The 26,533-nt window shown below is 39.2% G+C and overlaps 1 long non-coding RNA gene across 3 annotated transcripts; it reads left to right on the forward strand.

The window, feature by feature from the left end:
* Positions 1-576: 576 nt before the first annotated feature.
* On the forward strand, positions 577-25,958 carry LOC134797928 (uncharacterized). Of its 3 annotated transcripts, none has more exons than XR_010145134.1 (5): positions 577-727; positions 1,808-1,994; positions 13,379-13,488; positions 23,786-23,914; positions 25,734-25,958. It is a non-coding gene; the product is annotated as an uncharacterized LOC134797928 (long non-coding RNA). The 3 variants fall into 3 exon arrangements; XR_010145135.1 differs by having other exon boundaries at positions 1,814-1,994; XR_010145136.1 differs by lacking the exons at positions 23,786-23,914; positions 25,734-25,958 and adding an exon at positions 25,626-25,733.
* Positions 25,959-26,533: the final 575 nt, after the last annotated feature.

Here is a 26,533-nt window from a genome sequence, read left to right on the forward strand (position 1 = left end):
CCGAATAAATATAGTTTTTTCAAAGGACTGTCTCATTTCAATCGTATACAGAGACAATCATAGGTACTATCTTTGTCTTACACATTACACTAGTACTAGCATCCAAAAGAAAAGGACGACTATAGTTTTCCCGGTTCTTACTGACTGATAAATTGGTTTGACCAACTATATAACATTGATGGATCAAGGCGGTTTGTTTACAGAGGGCTTGCGGCGAAACCCGAAAATCGAAATTTCGTTATCTGCCACTCTATCGCTCGGATATGCAAGAGTGATAGAGAGGCAGTTAACAAAATTTGGAATTTCGTGTTTCACGGTAGGCCCATTGTTTGTGGTATTTTTTCCGCAAAGACGAAGTACGCACGATAAACGCCAAAAAGTTAGTATTTAAATGTTTTTGATATTCATTTAAATCAATTTAAATCGTCGTTGGTGGTTCTTGCTTGTGTGAGTTATAATGTCACTGTACCATTGCTGTACCATCACCTGCGTACTCAACCTTCACGTTATAATTTTTATTTTTTTAAATATTAACGCTGTCATAGTAACGAAAATAATAAACACGTCAATCGAAGTAAAGAATTTAATATCCAAGAAAAAAATGCTGAATATATAAAGCATCATTTATTATAGAATTAAAATGATATACCAATTATACGGGTTACATCTTAAAAAAGATGATTATCTTGGAAAGGATACACAGGTGAACAAAGTTAAGGTAAAATAGGTAAGTACATAATTCACTCGGCTTGAAACGTGGGGGCCCGTAGAGGCAACGCGTGCTAGGCCCCTGGCGTGGCGGCCTAGCACGCGTTGCCTCTATGAGGAGCTGTCAAAGCGCCTTAAGGCCTGCGCAAACCGGCGGAGCGCAGCGCAGATCACTTTAAAATAAAATTATCAATGTATTTTCTTCCCTATTTCAATTACCTTCAGGTATGAATTTAAATGCTTTGAGACCGACTTCGGAGCATCACGGAGGATTGTTACTCCGTGGCATCGAGGAGCACGTTAGAGGATACCACGGCGGTAGGCGCCGGCATGCCGCGGCATCCCCCGGCATGCGCCGAGGCCTCCCGCGGCGTGCGCCGGAGTAGCGCCGGAACGACGGGGGAGAACTCGTGCAAACTAGTCACTAATCCCTTGTGATAGAGTACACGCGGCGGCATGCCGCGGCATTTCCCGGCCTGCGCCAAAGTGCTCTCTGGTGCGCCGGCCGCCAGCGCTTGGGCTGTGCGCGCTCGCGATATCGCGGGGGATTTCACCTCGCCGGTGTGCGCTGCGCGGCGTAAATCCTCCTCGGTGATCTGCGCTGCGCTCCGCCGGTTTGCGCTGGCCTTTATACCTATATGCTTCTGGTAATGCTCTAGGTAATGGGACGAACATCCACTTTGGTGGACACGTTCAGAAAAAGGAGAATATTATACAATGAGCTTTATTTCCATATGACCCAAGACTCTTTCGAAGATTTCAGAAACCAATATCCAGCAAGCACCGTCTGGCTTTCCGCTTGGAAGATATGGAAATACAATGCACGTACCTACATATATAAATATGTGTAATCATGTGCCGAAGCATATTAAGTTATTAAGAGGAAAGGGGATGACCGGTTCTCCATACAAACGTAGTCCCCATTTTCCTCTCTGGATATTTATATTATGGAATATAGGTAGTTAGCCATCAACAAACTGTAGTGCCCAATGCATTTTGCTACATTGTACAAATTTAGATTTCAGCTTGTCAGGTTTTGGCATTATTTTCTTCCATCAATCCCACGTTCTTCAGTGTTCATGTGTACAGATTTTTTCAGTTTCAGGAACGCGTGAAAATCGAAAGTTTAAATAAAAGAGAAGAAATTTCCGATGGCTGTGGGAATGTAACAAAATTTTAAAGTAGCGATTTAAGATAATCAATCATCTACAAACACGTTTTCGGCCACAGCGAATACGTTCACCACTAAGAATGTCGGTGGTGCACTCTCAAAGTAAAAAAAATGAGTAAGTAAATATTAACTATTAAGCTCATTACACTAATTGTCTAACAGTTACAAAAAATAAACTACATACTTATTGGGAAAAATATTTTGTTTGTCGATAATAGGTAGTTGAAATTTACTAAGCACTGTAAGTTTAGGGTTCCGTAGCAATAATGGCAAAAACGGAACACTAACAGTTTCGTCATGCATCTGTCTGTCTGTCCATATGTCACAGCAATTTTACTCAAAACTATAAGATAATGAAGGTAAGGTCACTGTGGGCAAGTCCGGCTACAAGGCAAGCCCGGCAACATCAAAGAGATACCTAATCACTACGTTTTAAGAGACGGGACTTCCATACTAGCGACTGGAATCAGTTTTTGTCAGTCTGTGTGTGAGTTTGGTTCTCCAACCATACCAACATGTACGACAAAGAACTGTCAAAGAACAATAGTACCAACATAACAGAGTCCAGGGCTCGGAACCGGTATTGATATACCGGTTAATATCGTTCATAAACCGTTATATTATTTCGTTCATTAATAAACCGGTTAATTGATGGAACGCGAACTTTAAAATTTAGTTCTCTCTTCTAACCGGTTAGTTGAGAGAACCAAATGTTTTCGTTCTCGAGGAACGATATAATACCGGTTAATCTCAGCCGTCTACAATATTAATCTTCGAGCAACACCGGCTTCCGACACATCGGAAGGGAGGGGCCCAAGCGATATCTCACCGTACAAATCTTTCTGCCATTTTTCGCGGGGGGAAAGGTGCACACAGTCGCACTTCTCACACACTTACATACAAAATCCAATCTGTAATGACGACACAAATACATAGGAAATGACACACGTCAAAGACAAATCTTGCAAACCTCGATCTCTTTTTGTGTACGGACGAGTGACAAGTGTCACAACACGCACACTAACAAATTTTCGTTGAAGTATGTTATTGTATTCTGAGCTGAGATGAGAAGTCGGATTTGTCGCTCGACCGATCCGCAATTTGTACTGAGCGAGCAAAATCGATAAATCCAACAATTACATGAGACTAAAATATAATAATTGTGTTTGAATGTAATTAAACGTATGATATGTAAAAAAAAATATTACATGTGAAATGTAACACTTTCTTTTTGTAAATTTGATGTCCCCGACCTCTTTTTATAACAAAAAACCGAGCAAACAGGCATTTTTGTGCAGCAGTGTTCACGCGCGCGTCTGGACTCGGTCTAGTGAAAAATCCAAGTGCAACTAGTTTTATTACCCGCGCTAGATTAGATTGACGCGCTAATCTTGTACCTCGGCAGAGGGGAAATAGTGCGAATGCCGCCTCCCTTCCGTGTTGCTCGAAGATATTAATACATTATCCGGCTACCCACTCTAAGTACTCGATCTCGATGTTGACTTGACGGTGCTGCTTGCTGACTGAATTGTTTATTTTTAGGGTTCCGTACCCAAAGGGTAAAACTATTACTAAGACTTCGCTGTCCGTCCGTCCGTCCGTCTGTCTGTCACCAGGCTGTATCTCACGAACCGTGATAGCTAGACAGTTGAAATTTTCACAGATGATGTATTTCTGTTGCCGCTATAACAACAAATACTAAAAACAGAATAAAATAAAGATTTAAATGGGGCTCCCATACAACAAACGTGATTTTTGACCAAAGTTAAGCAACGTCGGGCGTGGTCAGTACTTGGATGGGTGACCGTTTTTTTTTGCATTTTTTTTCCGTTTTTTTTTTGCATTATGGTACGGAACCATTGGTGCGCGAGTCCGACTCGCACTTGCCCGGTTTTTCTTATTTATACTTTTTGGGCGTGTGAGTTTTGACTGTTGGTGTTGGTGGTGTTTTGTTACATTTAAAATGGATTCACAAAGTTGTAAATATATTCCGGACAGTCAACCATTTTTCAATGAAGAAGAGACCGATAATTTCGATTCTGACAACTGTAAGTAAAATAAGTGGGTACACATTTTTTTGATAATCCTAGTCTGAAAGGATATAACGCTCTGAATTGTATTAGCAGCTTCTCCTCCTCTCCTCCTTGCATTTTGTATGCAAATTAAAAAGAATATTAAATGTTACGACGTAATTAAGCAAACAATGCTGACACGCTGGCGTGCAAATTATTTATTGTCTATAGATATTCATTTTGAATTTTGTTAATCCTTTTTAACCGAGTTCCAAATCCCAAAGGAGGAGGTTATCAATTCGATTGTATGTTTTTTTTTATGTTTGTTACTCCATATCTCCGTCATTAGTGTCATTACTTAATTACTGGACCGATTTTGAAAATTCTTTTATGATTGTACGTATATGCATACAGATTGGTCCCGTTTTTGTCAAAACCCAGTTCTGATGATGGGATCCATGAGGAATCGAGGGAACTCCTCAAATCTTAAGGGCATACATATAGTGATTTTTGGGTTTTTATCAACAAATTAAGCATATACATCCAAAAAAGTGACATTTGATGAAGTGGAACTGCTGATGATGATCAGAACGGAACTCTTCAACGACGCATAGTTCACGTTTGGCGATTTGTCGTCTTCGTTATGTTTGTTAAGCAAGTTAAGTTTTTAAGCCACATTTTTGTCAAGCTCGAGTTCTGATGACGGGATCCATGAGGAATCGAGGGAACTCCTCAAATCTTAAAGGCATGCGTATAGAGATTTTTGTATTTACATCAGAAAATCAAGCATTTTCATTAAAAACTGTCGCATTTGATGAAGTGGAACTGCTGATGATGACTAGAACAGAACTCTTTAACGACGCATAGTTCACGTTTGGTGATTTCGAATTTCGATTTTGACTTGGACTGCGACCCGGACGCGAAACCAGAACCGGACTCATACCCGGATCCGGTTCGGACCTGGACCCGGACCTGGACTCGGACCCGGATTCGGACCCGGACTCGGACCCCGGACTCGGACCCGGACTCGGACCCGGACACGGACCCGGAACCGGATTCGGACCCGAGCTCGGAACCAGACTCGGACCCGGACTCGGACCCGAACTCGGACCCGGACTCGGACCCGGACTCGGACTCGGAACCGAACTCGGACCCGGACTCGGACCCGGACACGAACCCGGACTCGGAACCGAACTCGGACCCGGATTCGGAACCGGACTCGGACCCGGACTTGAACCCGGACTTGGACTCGGACTCGGACCCGGACCCGGCCTCGGACTCGGACTCGGACCCGGACTCGGACCCGGACTCGGACTCGGACCCGGACTCGGACCCGGACCTTGACCCGGATAACCACTATGATACCTTAGGAAAATCTATTAGAAATGTGCAGTCCAGCGGGAGTCGGACTTAATTACTTCGTTTTTGATCCGACCCTACGGGTTTTTCACTCACGTTTCACATAAAAAATACATTGTTAAAAATTGTGTAATGTTACATTTCTAATGTACGAACGGAACCCTTGCAACGCGAGTCTGACTCGCACTTGGCCGGTTTTTTTTTAAATTTTCAAGCAGATGGGCTAATTGATGGTGGCAAATATGAAACTGATTAGTTTTCTTGTATAAATAAATAATTGGTTGATTTTAATCAATAATATAAATAATTAATAATACCTTCTTCTATAATCATTCTAAAGCTGCTATAAAAAAAATTATTAAATAAAATTATAAAATAAAACATCTGAAACTATTATTTATTAACAAACAGGAAAAACATGTAACAAACATACACTAATTAATTAATAAGTAGAAAAGTAATAAAAAAACAATAAACAAAAAACACATATTTCGGCGCACACAGCGTACTGCAGGACGCAAAAGGATTCCTACGCAGCGATACGCTTCGCTTTTTCGAGGAAAGCACTGATATTCTGCCGGTGACAAATAATAATACTCATTTTATCTTGCTGCGACGTTTTCAATTTAACCGGTTTATTTCGTTCCTCAAGAGAGCGTAATTGGTGTAAACCGTTATTTCAAAAGAACAGTTCTTTAACCGGTAACCGCAAACGGAAACGAAATCCATTTCGTTCCCGGGCAAATGAACGAAACCGGTTTGAGCGTTGAGAACGGTTTCCGAGCCCTGTAACAGACTTAAATAGTGTAGTATGCTACATGCTTGCGTATTTTATCGATATCGATAAATTGGGGAGGGTTGAAACATAGGCCTGGTTAGGCATAGGTTAGAATCGATCACTGCGCACGACGGCCTTTCAGTCTTGCTTGTGACCAGTTAGAACTGTTTGACGGGATGACGAATAGGAACAGATTTGCCGTGTGACCAATAGCTACAAAACTATGATGTGACTTAATGACTGACGCTGACGCTTTTGTGATGATGCTGATGATGTGACTTTTTTTTGAGAACTCAATTTACTTGTGAAGAATTGAAACAAATAATTTCGCTTTTGGCGGTGTGACAGGTTATAACTAGTGTCCGACCGAAGGTTCGGTTTCGGTTTCGGTTTCGGCCAGTTTCGGCCAAAAAATCATGTTTCGGCTGTAGTTTCGGTTTCGGCCAAAAAACGGCCGAACCTTTCGGCCGGGCCGAAACTTACGAAATGGTACTTCAAATCAGACAAAGACCAAAAGTTGGGCAATAAGTAGGCTACGCTCAACTAGTGCCGCGAAGTTGATTTTCTCAATAGTTAATATTTTGCGAGGCTGAACAGCCGACTATTGATTAAAACGAAGAAAAAACCCTTAAAAGTGTCCCAGTACAGTTTTTCATACGAGTGCTCGACCTTAGCCTCACTTTTTACCTCGATTTACCATTTTTTTGTGTTCCACATGTCCTCTACTTCAGCTTAGCCTTTGGCCTCGCTGGGCCATGCTCGGCCTGCGGTCTCGCTTTTTAATACAATGGACATTGGTTGGAGTCTGTGCTCAACTACTTATCCTGAAGCCTGAAACACGGCTTTGACTTCGCATGAAAATTCGCCTCACTGACGCACTTCGGACTTTTAGGCCCAGGTTAAGATCGGTACCCGGCCTTTCAATATTGTCAACAAAAAATTTCGCGCTCGCTACGCTCGCGTTTTTGGTTCATTCTTGGTTGACCCTGTATCTACATGTTAGCATACGCAGCGTAACTGGTGCAAATGTTATTTATACGTCATAATTACATAGAAGTTTTGTTGTTTAAAATAACACTTGCACTGCGTGTGTTATCAAAATCGTTGCAGAATTATCTTGGTCTAACTCTAGTAATTTTCTTAAAAAACTGCTTAAGTATCATCAATTTCAAGGACATTGGGTGTTGACAACCCCATAATATGAGTGTAAAAGCGGTTTTAGGAAATTTTTTCAACGATTTTAACAAGTCTACAAAAGTTTCGGTTTCGGTTTCGGTTTCGGCCGAAACTAGAACCAAAGCCGAACATTCGGTTTCGGTTTCGGTTTCGGCAAAAAAACATGTTTCGGTCGGACACTAGTTATAACAAAATTTTGGTGTGACGAGTTGATGCCTGAATCCTTTTCGCATGGTGTTAGGTACTTTATTAAATTTTGATCTCAGTAAATTAAAAGAAACGATTGAAATTCAGTTTAAATGACTATTGATCCTTTATTTCGGAAATCAAAAAAATAATTACCTACGTGTAATTATTTGCCAAAAAAGGTTTACCACCCCATTTTCGTAGTATATGGCCTATATGGGCGACTTGCCTTTGTATTAGAAAAATGGTGTTTATTTCTAATCTACACCCCATATTAACAAGTTTAAAGTACACTTTTCATTGTCTTGATTCGTTCCTTTTAGGAATTTGACTACGAACATAATATACGCACCCATAGATTGGCTGATATCATTACTAGACGGACTTCCCTTAAACTGCACGGGAAGTCCGTCTACTCGCCAAATTTAAAAAAAAAACTATTGTTTTTGCTTAATTTGTGTTTGAAATGATCTGTCACTAAAGCTAAACTATTAATCGAACGAGCGAGCGAAGCGAAGTACTTACATTCGACTTTGAACACGCGGCTGGCTAGGGGCACGTCCTGGCATTTCGATGTTTTTAAGCTGAACTGGCAGAAGATAGTTTGATACTCAATAACTTAAGTAAATTTGTTCTAATTTAAATGAAATTAGGTAAACGTGTAGTCGAGGGCATTATATTTTAGTCATTAAATTATGAGCAGGCCCGATCAAGGGGTTATTGAGCTAGAAGAGCTTAGAAGGCCAAAAAGCTGTTTGTAAGAGGTCTTGCTATTCTGGTCATTTTAATTGCAAGAAACATGGTCGAGTTTAGTATCAAATGAAAGTGCTTGGTTTACACTTTTATAATATCGTTTTTAAATTTACCAGTTTGGAATAATTAGCAAGATAAAAATAAAATAAACATAAGTATTTGACATTTGACAGGAAATGTTTCAGGGTAGCACAGATACAGTTTATTTTTATCTCTATGGTGGTGACTTAAGTCCAGGGGAGGGACAGCCGTATACAAAGCCCTTTATTCGAAAAAATAGCGCCATCTATATTACTTAACGCTAAACTTTTTTTTGTTAATATGGCTTCACTTTATTTCGTCAGAACGTCTTAAAAGTCTTGTATCCAGGGCATGAAACAAACAAATAAACATCGCGTTGCCATACTTGCCATGGAGGCAATTGTCACAAAAAAACAACTTTGTCGAATAAAACTCAAAATATTATAACACCGTATTTATAGTCTGTACTACGACATAATTCATATAAATAAAAATACTTTCAGTTTTACAATGTTAAAAGAAACAAAGTTTTCATACGCCATCACAGTTGCTGAGAACTTTATTATCAGAAAATTCAGAAAAAATCAGGGCGGGTAGATTCACAACCTGTGCTGCGTTCAATTGTGTTTCGTGGTCAATTGTGTGTTATTCCAGCCGTGTATGATAGGTATTTTATTTACATCAACAGTCAAGTTAAAAGTACCTGTTTTCGTGTATTAATAAATATCCTGAAGCCTTTCTTCAAAGTCGAAGTTTTTTACGTTCGCAACATAGGTCCTTAGACGCTATTTATGCCCCTTCACCCCTGATATTGACGTTGATGTTTCTGGTTAAGAATTACAGATGGCGCTTCAAAATTGATGCAAAAAAGTTCCACGAGAAGGTCTCTTTGTCCTATACAGGGTGTCCCTAGCCATTGGACAAAGCCGAAATGTACATATGCATCAGGGTATATAGAACCAGTATACAAAGTATCATAACAATCGGTGTAGCGGTTACGAATAAATTAACAAATTACAATTTTTTTACTTTGGAGCAACCTCTGTGTTAATAGCTCCTGAGGTAATAAATAGTATAAAACCTTCTTGGACCGTTTTGATTATCTTTTTTATTTATGACATTAATAAGATTCTGACTTTTGACAAATGTCATCATTGTCGCACATATTCAAAAAAAATGCCAAAAGCACTGCCAATGATTAATAACAATTAACACGCGTTCGACAAGGATGACGGTCAGGGCATGAAGTTATCTAGATCCGAATTGTCAAATGTGACAGCGCTATCCTGTTTTGCCAGTAATGTAAACAGAATTACCCGAACGTCTGAAATTTCTTTCGTGAATCGGAAGATATTGCTAACGAATAATTAAAATTGACGTGTTATTGTAAAATTTAAGATAAAATACATTATAAATGAAAATTATAAAATTATAAAGAAATATTTTAACTTATTAACCATAGCTATAATGTACCCATGTAACATGTTATGTTGAAATAAAGTGGCAATGTTATTGTGACGTAGGCCCGTGTCACTCTGGGAATAGAAGACCATGTTTTATTAGACCATGATTAAAATAATAATAACCGTTAGAGCATTTCTGAGAAGTAACCCTACGTGGGATATCAGGGTTTGTCCAATGGCATAGTCTAATAAAACATGGTCTTCCATTCCCAGAGTGACACGGGCCTACGTCACAACAACATGGCCGCTATATATAGCGCTATCGCATATTATCATATAGCGCTGTCGCATGATGACGTAGGCCCGTGTCAGTTAGGTGACCTAAAAAAGACGGGAATGGAGTACCAGGCGGAGTATATTATTATACCATGGTCCAATGGCTAAGGTCACCCTGTATATAGATGGTCAAGCAAATCTTGTCAGTAGAAAAAGGCGTGAAATTCAAATTTTGTATCAGACGATATCCCTTCGCGCCTACATTTTTCAAATTTGCCGCCTTTTTCTACTGACAAGATCTGCTTGACCAACTATTTATATTATACATACTACTCTTTGCTTAAATCTGTCAGTTGCCGCCTATAGTGCGACATAAAATAGTAGAAATTAAATAAAATGGAACTCAAAAATGTCCATACTAAATTGTTGCCATGTGTAAGCATTTTACGTCAAAAATGTGACAGTTACGTAGAAACTGGCGCCCTCATTTATTTTCTATTATTTTATGTCACTATACGAGTACCTAAGTAGGTGCAACAAAGTCAATCGCTATATAATTTTTGGTTAACCGCGATTTCTCAGTTCGGGGCGAACTACTAGTTATTAAATACTTCATCGTATGCGATTACAAGCGTTAATGTAGGTTAATAATTAACGAAACTAGATCACTCCAAAGTGAAAAAAAAATATGCCGGTCTTGCCTACAGTGACCTTAAGTATATTTAATTTTGTAAACCTCTACTTAGGTTACAAGTTCAACCGGTTGGTGGTGGTGAACCGATTTGGAAAATTAGTTTTTTGTTTGGAAGTATATACATAGTTCCAAGTTGGTCCCGTTTTTATCCCAGTTCTGATGATGGGATCCATGAGGAATCCACGGAACTCTTCGAATCTTATAGGCATACATATAGCGTTTTTTGTGTTTTCATCAATAAAGCAAGTAGGTATTTACATTCAGTTTTTATTTATATCAGTTAAAGTGACAATTAACGAAATGGAACTGCTGACGATGATTAAAACGGAACTCTTTAACGATGCATAGTTCACTTTGGCGATTTGTACTCTTGGTTAAGTTTACTAAGCCCGTAAGATTTATAAAGAACATTTTTATCAAGGTTTAGTCTGATGATAGGTTCCATGAGGGATTGAGGGAACTCCTCAAACCTTATAAGCATACATACAGCGAGTTTTGTATTTTCATCAACTAAATAACTAAGCATTTACAGTTACAAAGTGCCATTTGATAAAGTGGAACTGCTGATGAAGGCTTGAAGTCGGTTTTACTTTTTTTAGGGTTCCGTACCCAAAGGGTAAAAACGGGACCCTTTACTAAGACTCCGCTGTCCGTCCGTCCGCCCGTCTGTCACCAGGCTGTATCTCATGAACCGTGATAGCTAGGCAGTTGAAATTTTCACAGATGATGTATTTCTGTTGCCGCTATAACAAGAAATACTAAAAAGTACGGAACCCTCGGTGGGCGAGTCCGACTCGCACTTGTCCGGTTTTTTCTTAATTATCTTAAGCCTTTTTACGTACATAATTATATACTTTTTTCGACTTTTAAATATTTGACGCTGTCATGTTTTTCGAATAGTAAAATAAACATGTCAAGAGAAAAAATAGTGATCTTATTTATAGAAAGCTACTAAAGTATGAATAAATACCTACGCAAGAGTAACATAACAACATAAGATGTACTAATTAAGGTATTTGCTTAAATATGATATGGTGTAGGTTGTTTGTGTTATCCGCCTGTATTTTAGGATTTCGTTATCTATCCAAAACATGCGCACCCAAGTTATTTCCATGTTTTTGTCCCCCAAAACCCTGATCGTGTGAAGAGATTTTATTTACTTTGACAAATAGAGCATTTGCATTAACTACAGATATGAAAAAACGGGACCCTTTAGGTATCACTTCGTTGTCCGTCCGCCTGTCGGTGGGTCTTCCGTCCGTCTATCCGTGTATCCGTCCGTCCGTCCGTCCGTCCGTCTGTCAAGACCCTTGATCTCGGGAACGGGTGGAGGTATCGAGTTGAAGAGGAATAAAGTAAATACGAGTATTATTATTTACTAGGTATACAGTATGTCCAAAGGAAGAGTGCTATGATAAGCAGAAGTAATTTTTTAGGGTCCGGTACCTCAAAAGGAAAAAACGGGACTCTTTAAGGATCAATTCGTTTTCCGTCCGTCCGTCTGTCCGTCTGTGAGTCCGTCCGTCCGTGTGTCTATCTGTCTTTCCGTCTGTCCATCCGTCCGTCTGTCCGTCCGTCCGTCTGTATGTCAAGACCCTTTATCTCGGGAAAGGGTGGAGGTATCGAGTTGAAGAGGAATAAAGTAAATACGATTATTATTTACTGTACAGTAGGTATGTCCAAAGATTTTCAAATCTTTTATATACAGGTACTTATAGTATATTTTTTCCACGACAAAGCATGGTTTCATGAAACATTTCCCGAAAACGCGTAAAGAGGCACAATCCACCTGATGATGCCGACATGGCTCCCAGCTTCAACTGCCACAAATGCGGTCGCAAATGCCGGTCCCGCATTGGCTTATACAGCCACGAGAGACGTTGTTCCTCGCTTACAGACGCTGCATAAATCATCTGTCAAGATGTTAAAGGCCTGAATGATGATAGTATTTTTTTTAAAAAGCTTTTATTAGTTCGACCTGTATGTAACTAACTATGTAATGGAATCTAAGGTAACTAATTTAACCATCTTCCAAGGATCGTAGCGTCATGAAAATTGGCAGCTGTATGTAGTTCTGATGACAATACAATAATATTATGGTACTGTCGAACTGATCTGATGATGGAGACAGCAGGTGGCCATAGGAACTCTGTGATGAAACAAAGCAACCTAATTGTGTGTGTAGGGAACTTGTCCATGACAAGTATTTAATAGGTGTTTGGGCTTAGGCTTTTAATTATTTATTATTTATATCCTCCCGGGTGGGGAGAGACGAAGGAAGAGACATTGACCAAATTCCACACGGGCAAAGCCTTGGCCACAGCGAGTATATAATCACTCCACCTTATAAAACAAAGTCCCCCGCCGCGTCTGTTTGTGTGTCTGTTCGCGATAGACCCAAAAACTACGGATCGAATTTTCATGCGGTTTTCACCTATCAACGGAGTGATTCTTGAGGAAGATTTAGGTGTATAATTTGTTAAGGTATTGTGTAACCCGTGCGGAGCCGGGGCGGGACGCTAGTACCAAAAATGGCGTAGTTGGTGTCAATTTTACGTAGGTTTAGGTAGAGAATCTTCAAAAATAAAACAATAGATACCTACAAAGCAGTTGTTATTGGCCCGTCTTTATACACCTGTATACAGTTATACATACACCATACGGAACATTTCATTTAATTGGATGGGTGATGGGAGGCATGTTTGACCTTATAAATGACTGTGCCCAAACATTTCCGAAACATATCGAACGTTTTAGTTGCAGTTTTCAGTAGTGTAAAATAATTTGTATATTTATAGTACCTCCTGTTATAAATGTAAATATAATATATATTTTTTTAAGGTTCAATGGACTGGCACTGGTTTCACCAAGAACGATGAGCGAGAAGCGATTGGAGCTACAAAATAAGAAATGAGTTGGCGCGCGAGCAGCGAGAAGCGAGTATAGTTCTGGTACTTACTTCTGATAGTTTTGTCGCCCGGCTATAAAGCGAGTGGTCGAATACGAGTTTGACGTTTTAAACACTGTATTTAAGGTTAATAAGGTCTACAAGGAAATATCAGCCTTCGTGAATTAAGTATTAATTGTAACCTTAGTCACAGAATAGAAGTACAATGGAACCTCGATAGCACGGATCTCAAGGGAAACGCCAAAAACTTCGTGTTAACGAGGTTTCGTCTTATAGAGGGCATCGACTTAGAGAGGTTCTTGTAGGTTTTTGTTCGTCTTAAAAACGCATTAAAAATTCGTGTTAGGCAGGTAATTATAGAAACGTAGAAATACAGTTTCTTTTTTTCGAGTTACAGAGGTTCGTTAGTAATATCGATATAGATGTGGTAAAACAATACGACTATTTTTTCTAGTTGCATGGTCTCTCCGACCGCCAAGCGAACATCGCTTCGCGAGTACCTACCGCTGAGCGATTTTATCGTTGACAGCTTTTATCGCTGCGAGTAAAGAGTGTAATAGTGCACTGCCTTATGGGAATTTAGTTCAGATTCGGAAACCGCTACCAACTTTTAGTATGTTGTTGGACATGGCATTGGGTCTCGAAAACTGCCGGGAAACAGCGGCGCCGACCATCTACTTCATTCAGCCTCGATTAGCCTTTTATAGAAGCAAATTTTAACTACGAGCGTAGCGAGTAGTTCGAAAAGTGGAATCTTGAGTGTTGCAAGGGCTTCAAGGCTGTGAAGGCTGGCAGTATTTTCCCTCTGATCCTCTGAAATACATACAGGTCAGACTCTTCTCTTTCCGCACAGAGTTTATAGTTTATATTTGTAGTGCCAGGCAATGATAATAAAGGTCTAATTAATTTTAATCTTTTGCTCGACTACGGCAGAATTTGCTGTCTATGCGTGCATGTACTGTTTACATGAAACTACTGAACTTATTTAATAAATGAGGTGTCAATTCATTCGTGTTTGTAGCCCAGGTGACAAAAACCACATTTTAACCAACTATCAAAGGAGGAAGGTACAGTTCGTTTGCTTGTTTAAGAAGCAAATTCAATTTATAAATTAAGATTCCAGTCGAAAATGTCGTTTTCATGTATTTTATGTAATGTCCTTTCATTTAATACTCGATAATTAGAACAATTCTTTGCATAATAAGAGCGCATTAAGATAGAATTGTACAAATACAAAAATAATAGAATTGTTGGCGCGCTTTAGTTTTTTTTCTACAACTTTCACAGTTTTTATCGGAAATTTAAAATTTAAATTGTAATGTATAGTTGAATAACTGGTTTCTTTAATATTATACGCAACATTTTATTAACGTTTTTAGTTTAGCCAGGGGTGCGAAACTCCTGACTTCGGCCAAACTCGGCTCCACTCGGCTCAGCATTGCTCCGAGCAATTATTAGGGTTGGCACCACTTGACTTCCTTTTGCATGCACGACCACAGATAAGATAATCACTTGAATTTTGACAACCCTAAATAGCAGAAAGAGATAGTGCCATATATTAGAAAGGGATAGCATGATTCGACCCTGAACCGCTGTCAAACTTCGGTTTTCTAGGAAGTTTCCTTTCTGTACGATAGTACTATTATTTGAGTCGCTTAAGTTCAAACTCGGGTAAATCCATCTGTCAGATTATGCGATTTTGGTATTAAGAAAAGGTAATAGGGTAGATATTTGCTGAGAGGGTCGAATGGATTTACCCGAGTTTGAAGTTAAGCGACACATTTATTCTGTGGTTTAGCTATAAAATCGATATACACCTACTTTTTTCATAAAAAATGGTATTCCTGTGTTTATACCTCTTAAACCATTTTTTTTCTGCAAACAATGTTTAGGTGACTTATAATACATTTCATTTCATAATTTCCACATATTTGGTCAAATTTGGATTTTTTTGATATCAGTGTATGCCTTGAGATGTCATCTTTAATGTTGTGGTACATTTCTTTAACGTCCGACTTTTGGTTTGGTTATAAAATCCAAATAATCGAATATTTTTTTACCTCATTTTGTTTATTTTGTAAATAGCTCTTAAACTGTTGTATATTTTGGTACACACTGTATAAATGAAGTATAGAATATTTCATTAGCTTTCATTTAATACCCCACACGTGTATGTGCCATGCATAGTTTGGGTGCAATATGCAATATTCGCAACGAGACGGGAGTCATTTTGATGATATCATTCCGCTGAAGGCCTGAAGTAGATGGCCGGCGCCGCTGTCTCCCGGCAGTTTTGGAGACCCAATACCATGCGCAACAACATACTAAAAGTTGGTAGCGGTTTCCGGATCTGAGCTATCTCTTCGACTGTTTCCCATAAGGCATAGTACTTTAAAGAGAGTCCTCGTGCAATGTGAACAGCCAGCGATCTATCTATCTCTTTTACCGACACGGAATCTCTATCTTATCGCTTACGGGTCATTTTATTTAAAGTTGTCCCCTACACTTTTTTTTTAATATGGGAAATTTTATGTTATTTCTACTCAGAATCACGAGCTCTTTCTATCCTAATAGAAGAAAAAAAGTGTGCCAAGGTTTTTATTTCCATTCCGGTACCATTTTTCATAGACTTTGTATGGCAGTCACGGAATGTAAAGATCGAAAATTTTATGGGAATTTCGGGACACTTTTTTTCTCCTATTAAATTACGATCAAAAAAAGCTCATGATTCTGAGTAGAAATAACATAAAAAATCCCAAATATGAAAAAGAAAGTGTATGGGACAACTTTAAATAAAATGGCCCTTACTTACACGTCCTTGAACTAGTGCATATCCATCCATACTAATATTATAAAGGCGAAAGTGTGGCTGTCTGTCTGTCTGTTACCTCTTCACGCTTAAGCCGCTGAACCGATTTATTTGAAATTTGGTATAGAGATTGTTTGAGTCCCGAGGAAGGACATAGGATAGTTTTTATTCCAGAAATCATCCCTTAAAGGGGTGGTGTTTTGTATGGGGACTTAACACCAACTGCACATCAAACTTTGTCAATAGGAACTGTCCCGCCCGCGCGGTGTAGTACCGGCGCTGGTGCACGATTTAGTTGGGTATAGAATAGGGTTTACTAACGAATGGGCCAAAAACGTTTCCCAAAGTATCACATCCCAAACTATGTTTCCCAAATTATCATTTCCCAAAAAAATGTTTGGCAAAACAACTTATCGCAATTTTTCAGTTAGCAATAGTCTTTTTTGGCAAGTTATTGTTTAGCAAATAATTACTTGGACAAGTTTCATTTTACCAAGTATTATTTAGTCAAATAAGCATAACATTGCATGGCATACAGTTTACATACCAATAGATATTTTTATTTTTGTTTTATTTGAAATACTTAATCCCGACCTTGGTATTTTTATCATTTTGGTTATGTTTTACGCATAGGGGGAAGCGGGGCAGATAGGCACAAGGGGCAGTTTTGAACACCCACACTAATTCCTTAACTAAAAACTTATGTTCACCTTCTGCAACACTAAAACGTGGCTTTGTATGTGTGATTGAGGTACCAGCTTCGGCACATCTCTCCTGCCAGCCGTTGCCGCTTAGTGCGTGAAAACGTGTTTCCGCGGTCGCATAGTAAATAAATTATGATTTTTTTATCGAGTTGTGGTGCGAAATTTTAGACTTTACCGGATGAACATCATAATGAGCGCTTAGTACGTTTATTCAGTAATAGAGTAAGCTTATTATTTTAAAGTACTTAATACTTAATAATATATTTTTAATAAATTATTTTTCATTTATTTGACCATTGGGGTACTTTGGTACAATAAAGATTGGGGCAGTTTTGAACATGTCAAAGTGCCCCTCTAGTGTATCTAAGTGCCCCTGCCAGTTTTTTTGTTGTGAAATTTTTTTTACTGAATAGTGCGAACGTACAAAGAGAAAAAAAAATTACAAAGAAAAGTTAAAACAACCAAAGTAGCTTTTTGTGAAAAACTGACACTGATTTCATTTTTTTGTAGTTTTAGTGCACCTGCTTAATAACTGGTTGTCAGCACTTTTTATTTTACTTCGTGTAAAAAAACGCCGAAATAACTATATACCAACATGAGAAACATAATTAACTTTAACTTACGAATGTAACATATTGAATATAAAATAACTTATTAAAACAAACTAAAACTACAAAGAAATTAAAATTAAAACTAAAATAAAAGAAACTTACCTATAAAATAAAAACCTAATTATAAAAAGAATACCCCCTCTAGCAGGTCCGCCTGTGGCATGGTACCCATTACGCTGGCGGCGTTTCCTCGCTGAACCGCCAGGGCGATTCGTTGCGAGAAATACGCGCCAGCTCTGGGGTCCCCTGTGGCGTCAATCAGCCGCCCCGACAGGGCCCTCACAAAGGCCTGCATGTCGGCTGACCAAGGGCCCAGTGTCTCTACCGCGAGCGCCGCAAACTCGTAGTCCTTAAGTAAGGACGAATATTTGCGGCGCTTGAGAACCTGGGCCTGGTCAGCCGCGCCGCCGGCCTGGGTGCGGGTCGCCTGGATATGGGACTGTGCGAAGGTATCTACGCACGTTGCGTCCCACACCAGGGCCCTACCTAGTTCCACGGCACCAATGTGGCCCCGTCGGGGCGCCTGCCATCGTCCCTCGCCATGCCCGCGGGTTCGAGAATCGCAGGCACAGACGCGGTGGCAAGCGACCGACGGACCAAATCATTGATGGTACCGTGGCGAAATAGGCGGCCGGCGCTTTTGGGGCACGAAAGGCCATGTCGGCCCAGCTGATCGACGTTTTTGCCACAGGCGCAAGTGTGAGGAACACATATTTTGGACCCAAGCCTTAAGCATATAGCTATTCTCAAGTTACTTGGGTCAAAAACGGTGCCTATTTGACGGGAAGGGAGTGCTCGTAGCCAATGGCCCGACTCGGGGGCTGATACGGCTAGAATTCGGGCACGTTCGAAGTCGTCCGGACTATCCTGAAGAAGTGTGGTATGAGCTGCTTTTAAGGGAGGGGAGTCCCAAGCCCGCTGAATGTGACGGGCGACTGGGATGTCCTCACCCGGACACGACTCACACCAGGCCTCCCTGGCCTCACTTAGATTCGCTATCTCATCGTCAGGTATCTGAGGAAGGTTTAAAATAATACCGACGAGAGATAGCGAGCCGTATACTGAGGACAGGAACGCGGGTAGAGCCAAACTGGCCGAAGTGCGAACGCCCAGTCCACCCAGCCTTATGGGTAGAACCGCTTGGGTCCATGAACTATTGTCGAGATGAATGTTCAGTGTTTTGGAAAGGCTTGCCTGAAGGGAGGAGTCTATGGAAGACAGGATGGACGGAAATTTCCAAATTGGGCAACTGCGGAGTAAATACATAAATTTGGGTGTAAATAAGCAAAAACGAATGATGAAAAGAGCCATATGGGGATTTATTTTAAATAGGAGGTCTGATGTATTATTGAATAAATTTAATTTACAGTTAATGACGGGTGCGATTGATTCGTCAAAAATTGGTGAGCCTAAAAGGGTGAGGGATGTTTTTGAATAAACGGAAATATTAGGTAAAACTGTGTTAGATAAATGAATATAATTTTTTTTTTAATATTAAATATTAAAAACTCAAAATTTTATAGTAAATATTATTTTCAAGGCATAACTTGTCAGGAAGTTATTTATTTACCTTGATTCATAATTATGTAAAACTGCTAAATCAATAACTGGATACTATTTAAGTTTTAAGCAAGATAAATAAAATAATAAACAGATGTAATTGAAAATAAAACTGTTTTATTAAATTGAATAATACAATTTATTCACCTTATCATCAACAACTAATATATATACAACCACTATTAGTTTATAATTCAGTAAGAGATTATTTAATTAATTATTAATTAATTAATCCATCTAATTAATCAAGTAGGTACATAATTATTACAATAATTACCAACATAGTATTTACTTAACTTTCAATATTCCTTTGGCGATGATTAACTCAGTGCTGCAGGGCAAGGCAGAATGCAGAATCAGAATGATCAATAATGGATCGGTCGGTCCCTTTTATACCCATTTCTACCTGGCAACTGGTTGATCATGCCACTTGTCATTCGATAAGTGACGTCACAGAAGTAGTTTCTCATGTACCTTGTCCATTTATCGAATCATGCAGAATAAAACTATTAGAATATATTTTCAATAAACTCCGTTATACATAATTATTAATCAGTAATATTAATACAAAATATAATCACTTCAAAGTAGATTACAAATCTTAATAGTAGGTTAACTTACTGTTTCTCTTGTCAACCGTGGTTTCGTATCGTACCCACATAAATAACAAATTCTGTCAAATTCACGTGATGTTGTGTTAAGTGTTTAAATAGTGTAATATATTATCAACATTGGACGTCAAAGAGTAACAGGTCAGTTTCATACGTAATACAATTAATTTGTACATAGAACAACAATATTCTAACAACTGCGTTAAAATTTGTTAGTATATCTATTTTTGTATTCAATGGAACGTGATCTGGAATAAAAATTTCGCATTTAGTGAAATTTAATGCAAGCCCGATTTTCGAAAATTTATCTATGATAGATTGTATATCTTGTAGTACGGTTAGTGCGTCTCCGCCAAGGGAGCCGTCATCTAAGTACCAACAATTGAATTTTGAATTTAGACTAGAGATGATGGGGTGAATGACCAAACTAAAAATGGCAGGCCCAAGCGGATCTCCCTGTTGGCAGCCCATACTTGACAAGATAATATCATTTCCAAAAAGTAATTTTGAAGGTGCTCCGTAGCATTGCCAAATGTATTTGTAAAGTTCTGGTAGCTCTTTTTTTACTTCTGCTAATAGAGCACCGCGGTCGACCGAATTAAATGCATTTTTGACATAACTGTAGTATGTTCTAATAGCACCGCACTTAATAGACGTTTTGTAATGTTTAAAAAGTTTACTACTGGTCAGCTAACTGAGTTGATCTGTAAAGTGTGCTCTGCGGGGCAGTTTGAAACACTTACGGGGCACTTTGATTCACGTGCCAAAGTACCCCAAAACGATGTATCAAAGTGTCCCATGTAATGTATCAAAGTGTTTAGAGTTCATTTTGAGGCCTAAAATCGATTTCAAAAAAAGGTGTACCAAGCTGCCCCGCTTCCCCCTACGGATGTGATTAGTTGAACCATAAACATTATAATTTTTAAGAAAAAAAATACCGATTTCTATGGGGGCCGGTGAAAGATTATTGTAGATGGTGCACTATGTAGAAAAGGAGGTAAAACCACCCACTTTTCTAGTAGCATTTCGTTTCTGTAAGGGTCTTAGTTCTAGCCTAACCTAACCCACTTCTCTGATAGCAGTTCGGTTCTGTGAGGATCGCAGTTCGAACCTAAACAAACCCACTTTTCTAGTAGCATTTCGTTTCTGTAAACCTAACCTAACCCACTTAACGGCTTTTTTGGAATATAATATTAGCCAATAAAAATCGTTTGCTAAATAATTTTTTGTCCTAACAACATTTGACAAAGTAAAATCATGCCAAGTGATAATTTGACCAAATAAATTATATGCGAAGTGTAACTTTGCTAAAGGTTTCTTTGGGAAATGAAACTATTGCGATAAGTTTGTTGGGAAGTGAAATTTGGCAAAAGGTATTTGGCCCAAACGAAAGTACACCATAGAATAGAGATAGTTTGACTCCCGGGGAACGACAAAGGGTTATTTTCATTCAAGAAATCACCCTTTAACTGATTGAATAAAATAATAGCTACCTACCTAAATTAATAATTCCACGCTGACGAAGTCGCGGGCAAAAGCTAGTATATATATAACAGTAAGCTACAGAGATGAGCCACCGAAAATGGGAACACCCAAATATTCCGAAATATGTTTTTCCGACTTTCATAACCTCGATTTTCATAATCACGATTTTTTATACGTCCGAAATATCGAAATCACGACTTTGAAAACCACGAAAGAAGAAAATCACGACTGCGCTATTTCCGAATACTTAAAATCCGATTGTCATATGAACGAAAGCTTAAAGTTCCGATTATTAAAAAATCCGAATTTTTTTTTTCCGAATTTGTCTATTCCGAAAAATCATTGACCGATCGGAAATAAAATAATTCGGAATTCAGAAATTCGATCTTTTGTAAACTCGGAATAATGAAATTCGTGATTTTCAAAAGGAAAGTAATTAAATGGTCAGCCGTTTTTCAAATTGATCTGCAAAAAAAAATGCATTTAAATCATTTGGACATGCTAGAACTGCTACCTTTCGGGTTAAAGAAACCAACTGCTACTAGAAAAGTGGGTTAGGATAGAACTGCAACCTTCACAGAAGCCAACTGCTACTAGAAAAGTGGCTTAGGTTAGAACTGCGACCTTTACGGAAACCACTGCTACTAGAAAAGTGGGTTAGGTTAGGTTAGAACTGCGACCTTCACAGAAACCAACTCCTACTAGAAAAATGGGTTAGGTTAGGTTAGAACTGCGACCTTCACAGAAACCAACTGCTACCAGAAAAGTGGGTTAGGTTAGGTTAGAACTGCGTCCTTTACAGAAACCAAGTGCTACTAGGAAAGTGGGTTAGGTTAGGTTAGAACTGCGACCTTTACAGAAACCAACTGCTACTAGCGAAGTGGTTTAGGTTAGGTTAGAACTGCGACCTTCGCAGAAACCAACTGCTACTAGAAAAGTGGGTTAGGTTAGAACTGCGATCTTTACAGAAACCAACTTCTACTTGAAAAGTGGGTTAGGTTAGGTTAGAACTGCAACCTTCACAGAACCCAACTGCTACTAGAAAAGTGGCTTAAGTTAGAACTGCGACCTTTACGGAAACCAACTGCTACTAGAAAAGTGGGTTAAGTTAGGTTAGAACTGCGACCTTCACAGAAACCAACTCCTACTAGAAAAATGGGTTAGGTTAGGTTAGAACTGCGACCTTCACAGAAGCCAACTGCTACTAGAAAAGTAGGTTACGTTAACTGCGACCTTTACAGAAAGCAACTGCTACTAGCGAAGTGGGTTAGGGTAGGTTAGAACTGCGACCTTCACAGAAACCAACTCCTACTAAAAAAATGGGTTAGGTTAGGTTAGAACTGCGACCTTCAGTGAAACCAACTGCTACCAGAAAAGTGGGTTAGGTTAGGTTAGAACTGCGTCCTTTACAGAAACCAAGTGCTACTAGGAAAGTGGGTTAGGTTAGGTTAGAACTGCGACCTTCACAGAAGCCAACTGCTACTAGAAAAGTAGGTTAGGTTAGAACTGCGACCTTTACAGAAACCAACTGCTACTAGCGAAGTGGGTTAGGTTAGGTTAGAACTGCGACCTTCGCAGAAACCAACTGCTACTAGAAAAGTGGGTTAGGTTAGAACTGCGATCTTTACAGAAACCAGCTTCTACTTGAAAAGTGGGTTAGGTGAGGTTAGAACTGCGACCTTCACAGAACCCAACTGCTACTAGAAAAGTGGCTTAAGTTAGAACTGCGACCTTTACGGAAACCAACTGCTACTAGAAAAGTGCTAGTAAAAAATAGGAATCACGTCAAATCGGAATTCAAAATTTCGGAATTATGACAATTCGGAATTCGTGATATCAAAAATCGTAAATGTTAAATTCGGTGTTTCTCCCTATCGGAACTGTTATATTCGGAATTATGTGGTTCGGAATTTAAAAAATCGTCGGCTTTACTATTCGGAAATATAAAACTTCGTGATTTTCATCGTTCGGTAATTACGACAATCGGAATTTTGATGGGTCGAGCATTTAAAGATCGGAATAATAAAATTCGATATTTTAAAATTCGGCATAAAATATTTCGGAATTATGTAGTGTACCCACTGAAAATATCATTGATACACAATTAGACACCTAACCTATTTTTGTAAGGATATATTATTATCACTGCCAAAAGAAGGTTAAAGGTGCCCTCTAGCGTTCCGGGAGTGGGCAGTCAACGTGAAAAATGTTAAAATGCTGGAAAGTGCAGGGGTCAAAATGTCCATACGGAACCGGCTGTCTATGTGGCAAAAAGTAGGTAGGTTAGGTTCGTTAGGTAGCTTCAGATGCCCGAAGGGCAAACCGCCGAGAAATAGGAGCCCCGCGAAGCGGGGCTCCGTCTAGTTACGTCTAGTTGCATAGACAGCCGGTTCCGTATGGACATTTTGACCCCTGCACTTTCCAGCGTTTGAACATTTTTTAACGTTGACTGCCCACTCCCGGAATGCCCTCTAGTAGTAGAAGGTATTGTCATACAATGAATGGTATTATAATTTTTTTTTTCATATATATACTATGGACATTCCTCGATGGCATCAAGTTGCAACCGGAAAGCGATGATCACACGGCAAATCAAATCCTGAAGACTATAGCAGCCACGTCAAAGAAAGATCTACCTACCTACCTACCTACCTATTAAAAAAAATGTTCATTCTTTCTCGTTTGATATGTAAGAATGTATGTCAATAAGATGTTATTAGTTAAGACTGCGTCGACCGTCCAATGGCACCCTCATTGGGGCAATTATGATTTCTAAAAAATACAAGGCAATTAATTAAACTATCATATAAATGATCATATTAATATAATATGGGATCCTATTTGAAAGCAATTTTACAATCATGATCATACACGCCATATTTGTTAAAATTGTTGTTATTTAATTACCCTATGATTAAAAATTAAATTAAATTGATTTAAGACCAACAAAGGATCAATTTCGTCATTTTAATTTTAATCTTTCAACGAATGTTAGTAGGCATACACACAAATTTATTAACTAACTACATATTTACAGATGATGGTGTAATAACAACAATTTTGTGTGGTACTATACAGCACGTCCACGGATGATTTTATTATTTCTTTTGCGGTACATATTCATGAAAAGAAATGTACTTTTATGTACTTATGTTTTAAAAAAATGTACTCGCACGGTTTTGGCATAGCGACATACAGGTCGTGGTCGTGCTGGGTAGATACTGCCTGGCACGACCACACTATATTTATGGTTAATTTAATGTCAAATGAATACAAAACAAATGTACTCAAATTGTACTATCTACAAGCACATCAAAATGTGACAGTCATACTGCAAAAATCGCTGTCATGATTAAAAAAGGTGAACCTAAGGGCTGATTTAGACGGCGCGCGAACTCGCATGCGACTTTCATTATATTTTTTTTGATCGGCTGGTGGCATCGTTTCCGCCATTATAAACGATGCTCCGATACAAATACAACGCTGCTCGTCGCAGTGCGGCGTAAACGCCATCGACAATAAGGTCCCTTTACATTGATGATCCCACATTTAGCCATTATGCGCGCGCGAACTCTCATGAGATTTTAGTTATTTCAACCAGCCGATCAAAAAAAATGTAATGAAAGTCGCATGCGAGTTCGCGCGCCGTCTAAATCAGCCCTTAGGTTCACCTTTTTAGAGCACCGTACAAAACTTTGTTCACGGTGCTCTTATTTAATCATGACAGCGATTTTTGCAGTATGACTGTCACATTTTGATGTGCTTGTACATAGTACAATTTGAGTACATTTGTTTTGTATTCATTTGACATTAAATTAACCATAAATATAGTGTGGTCGTGCCAGGCAGTATCTACCCAGCACGACCACGACCTGTATGTCGCTATGCCAAAACCGTGCGAGTACATTTTTTAAAAACATAAGTACATAAAAGTACATTTCTTTTCATGAATATGTACCGCAAAAGAAATAACAAAATCATCCGTGGACGTGCTGTATAGTACCACACACAATTTTAACAAATTTGGCGTGTATGATCATAATTGTAGGATTGCTATCAAATAGGGTTCCATATATACGATCATTTCTATGATCTCATTGCGGCCTTTGTATTAGAACAATAATAATCCAACCTAAATTTCGGGTCGACTATTGAGTCCAGGACTGCTGCCAAGAAACTTGATGTCCTAATATTTAAGGTGAGGCGGCACCAAGCATAGGTCCCTTCGTGCATGGAATACTGCTGCAACCTATGGGACGGTTCCGCCAAGTATCAGCTGGCAGCCCTGGACTCGATAGAGCGCCGGGCTCATATACTTTTTGGCGATGGCTGTCAAATCAAAGTTACAAAGTCTTGTTCATATCATCGCGGACAAGTTACATGTCTATCGGTGTTTCTAGGGAGTGCGCAAAAGAATTGCACGACCTGATCCCAGCTTTCCCTTTCCGGACGTCCAGGCGCGAGGAGCGAATGCACCCGTTCGTTGTTAATATTCCATTTGTCCGCAGAAAACGATTTGCCTCATCTTTTTTGGTAAGGACGATTAAGGAATGGAATGCGCTTCCGTCATCTGTGTTTCCTGGGAAATTTGACCTCGGTCTCTTTAAAGCAAGAGTGAATAGGCTATTACTTACTGAGCCGGTAAGCTCCATCATCTTAGGCTCTGTTTTCACTTTCCATCAGGTGTGACTAGAGCCAATGCCCGTTCAGTTTATTATAAAAAATATATATACAAAGAGTACTATTGTATTATTTCAGTAGTTAGTGCCTTTGGGTATAGTGCGACATAAAATAGTAGAAATTAAATAAACTGGAACTATAAATATTCAATACTAAATTGTTGCCATGTTTAAGCATTTTACGTCAAAAAAGGGATAGTAACGTAGAAAGTGGCGCCCTCATTTATTTTCTACTGGTTTCTGTCGCACTGTAGTTTGAGGCAGGAAATAGGCAATATTACGCAAAACCCTGCGTAGAGGGCGTTACCGTCCGTGCATTACATGACATGCACCGTCAAACTATTTGTATTTGTGCATTACCTGTAATGCACGGACGTATCGGTCCATGTCAGTAGTGAAGGCGAGGGACAGTTAAAGTGTTAATAATAATAGCACAACCCAGGGCCTATCACTCTTGGCCATTCGATCGACAGAGAGGCAGACAACAAAATTTCGATTAACGCGTTTTGCGGTAGGCCATCTGTAAACATAGGTACTGTAAACAAATCACCTTGATGCATCAATATCATAGTGAAAATTGTGAAGAAACCCCGGGGGGTCAGGGCTTTGCACATAGCAAGACCGGGCCG

Source organism: Cydia splendana, chromosome 16, assembly GCF_910591565.1.
Source record: "Cydia splendana chromosome 16, ilCydSple1.2, whole genome shotgun sequence".
Taxonomy (NCBI): domain Eukaryota; kingdom Metazoa; phylum Arthropoda; class Insecta; order Lepidoptera; family Tortricidae; genus Cydia; species Cydia splendana.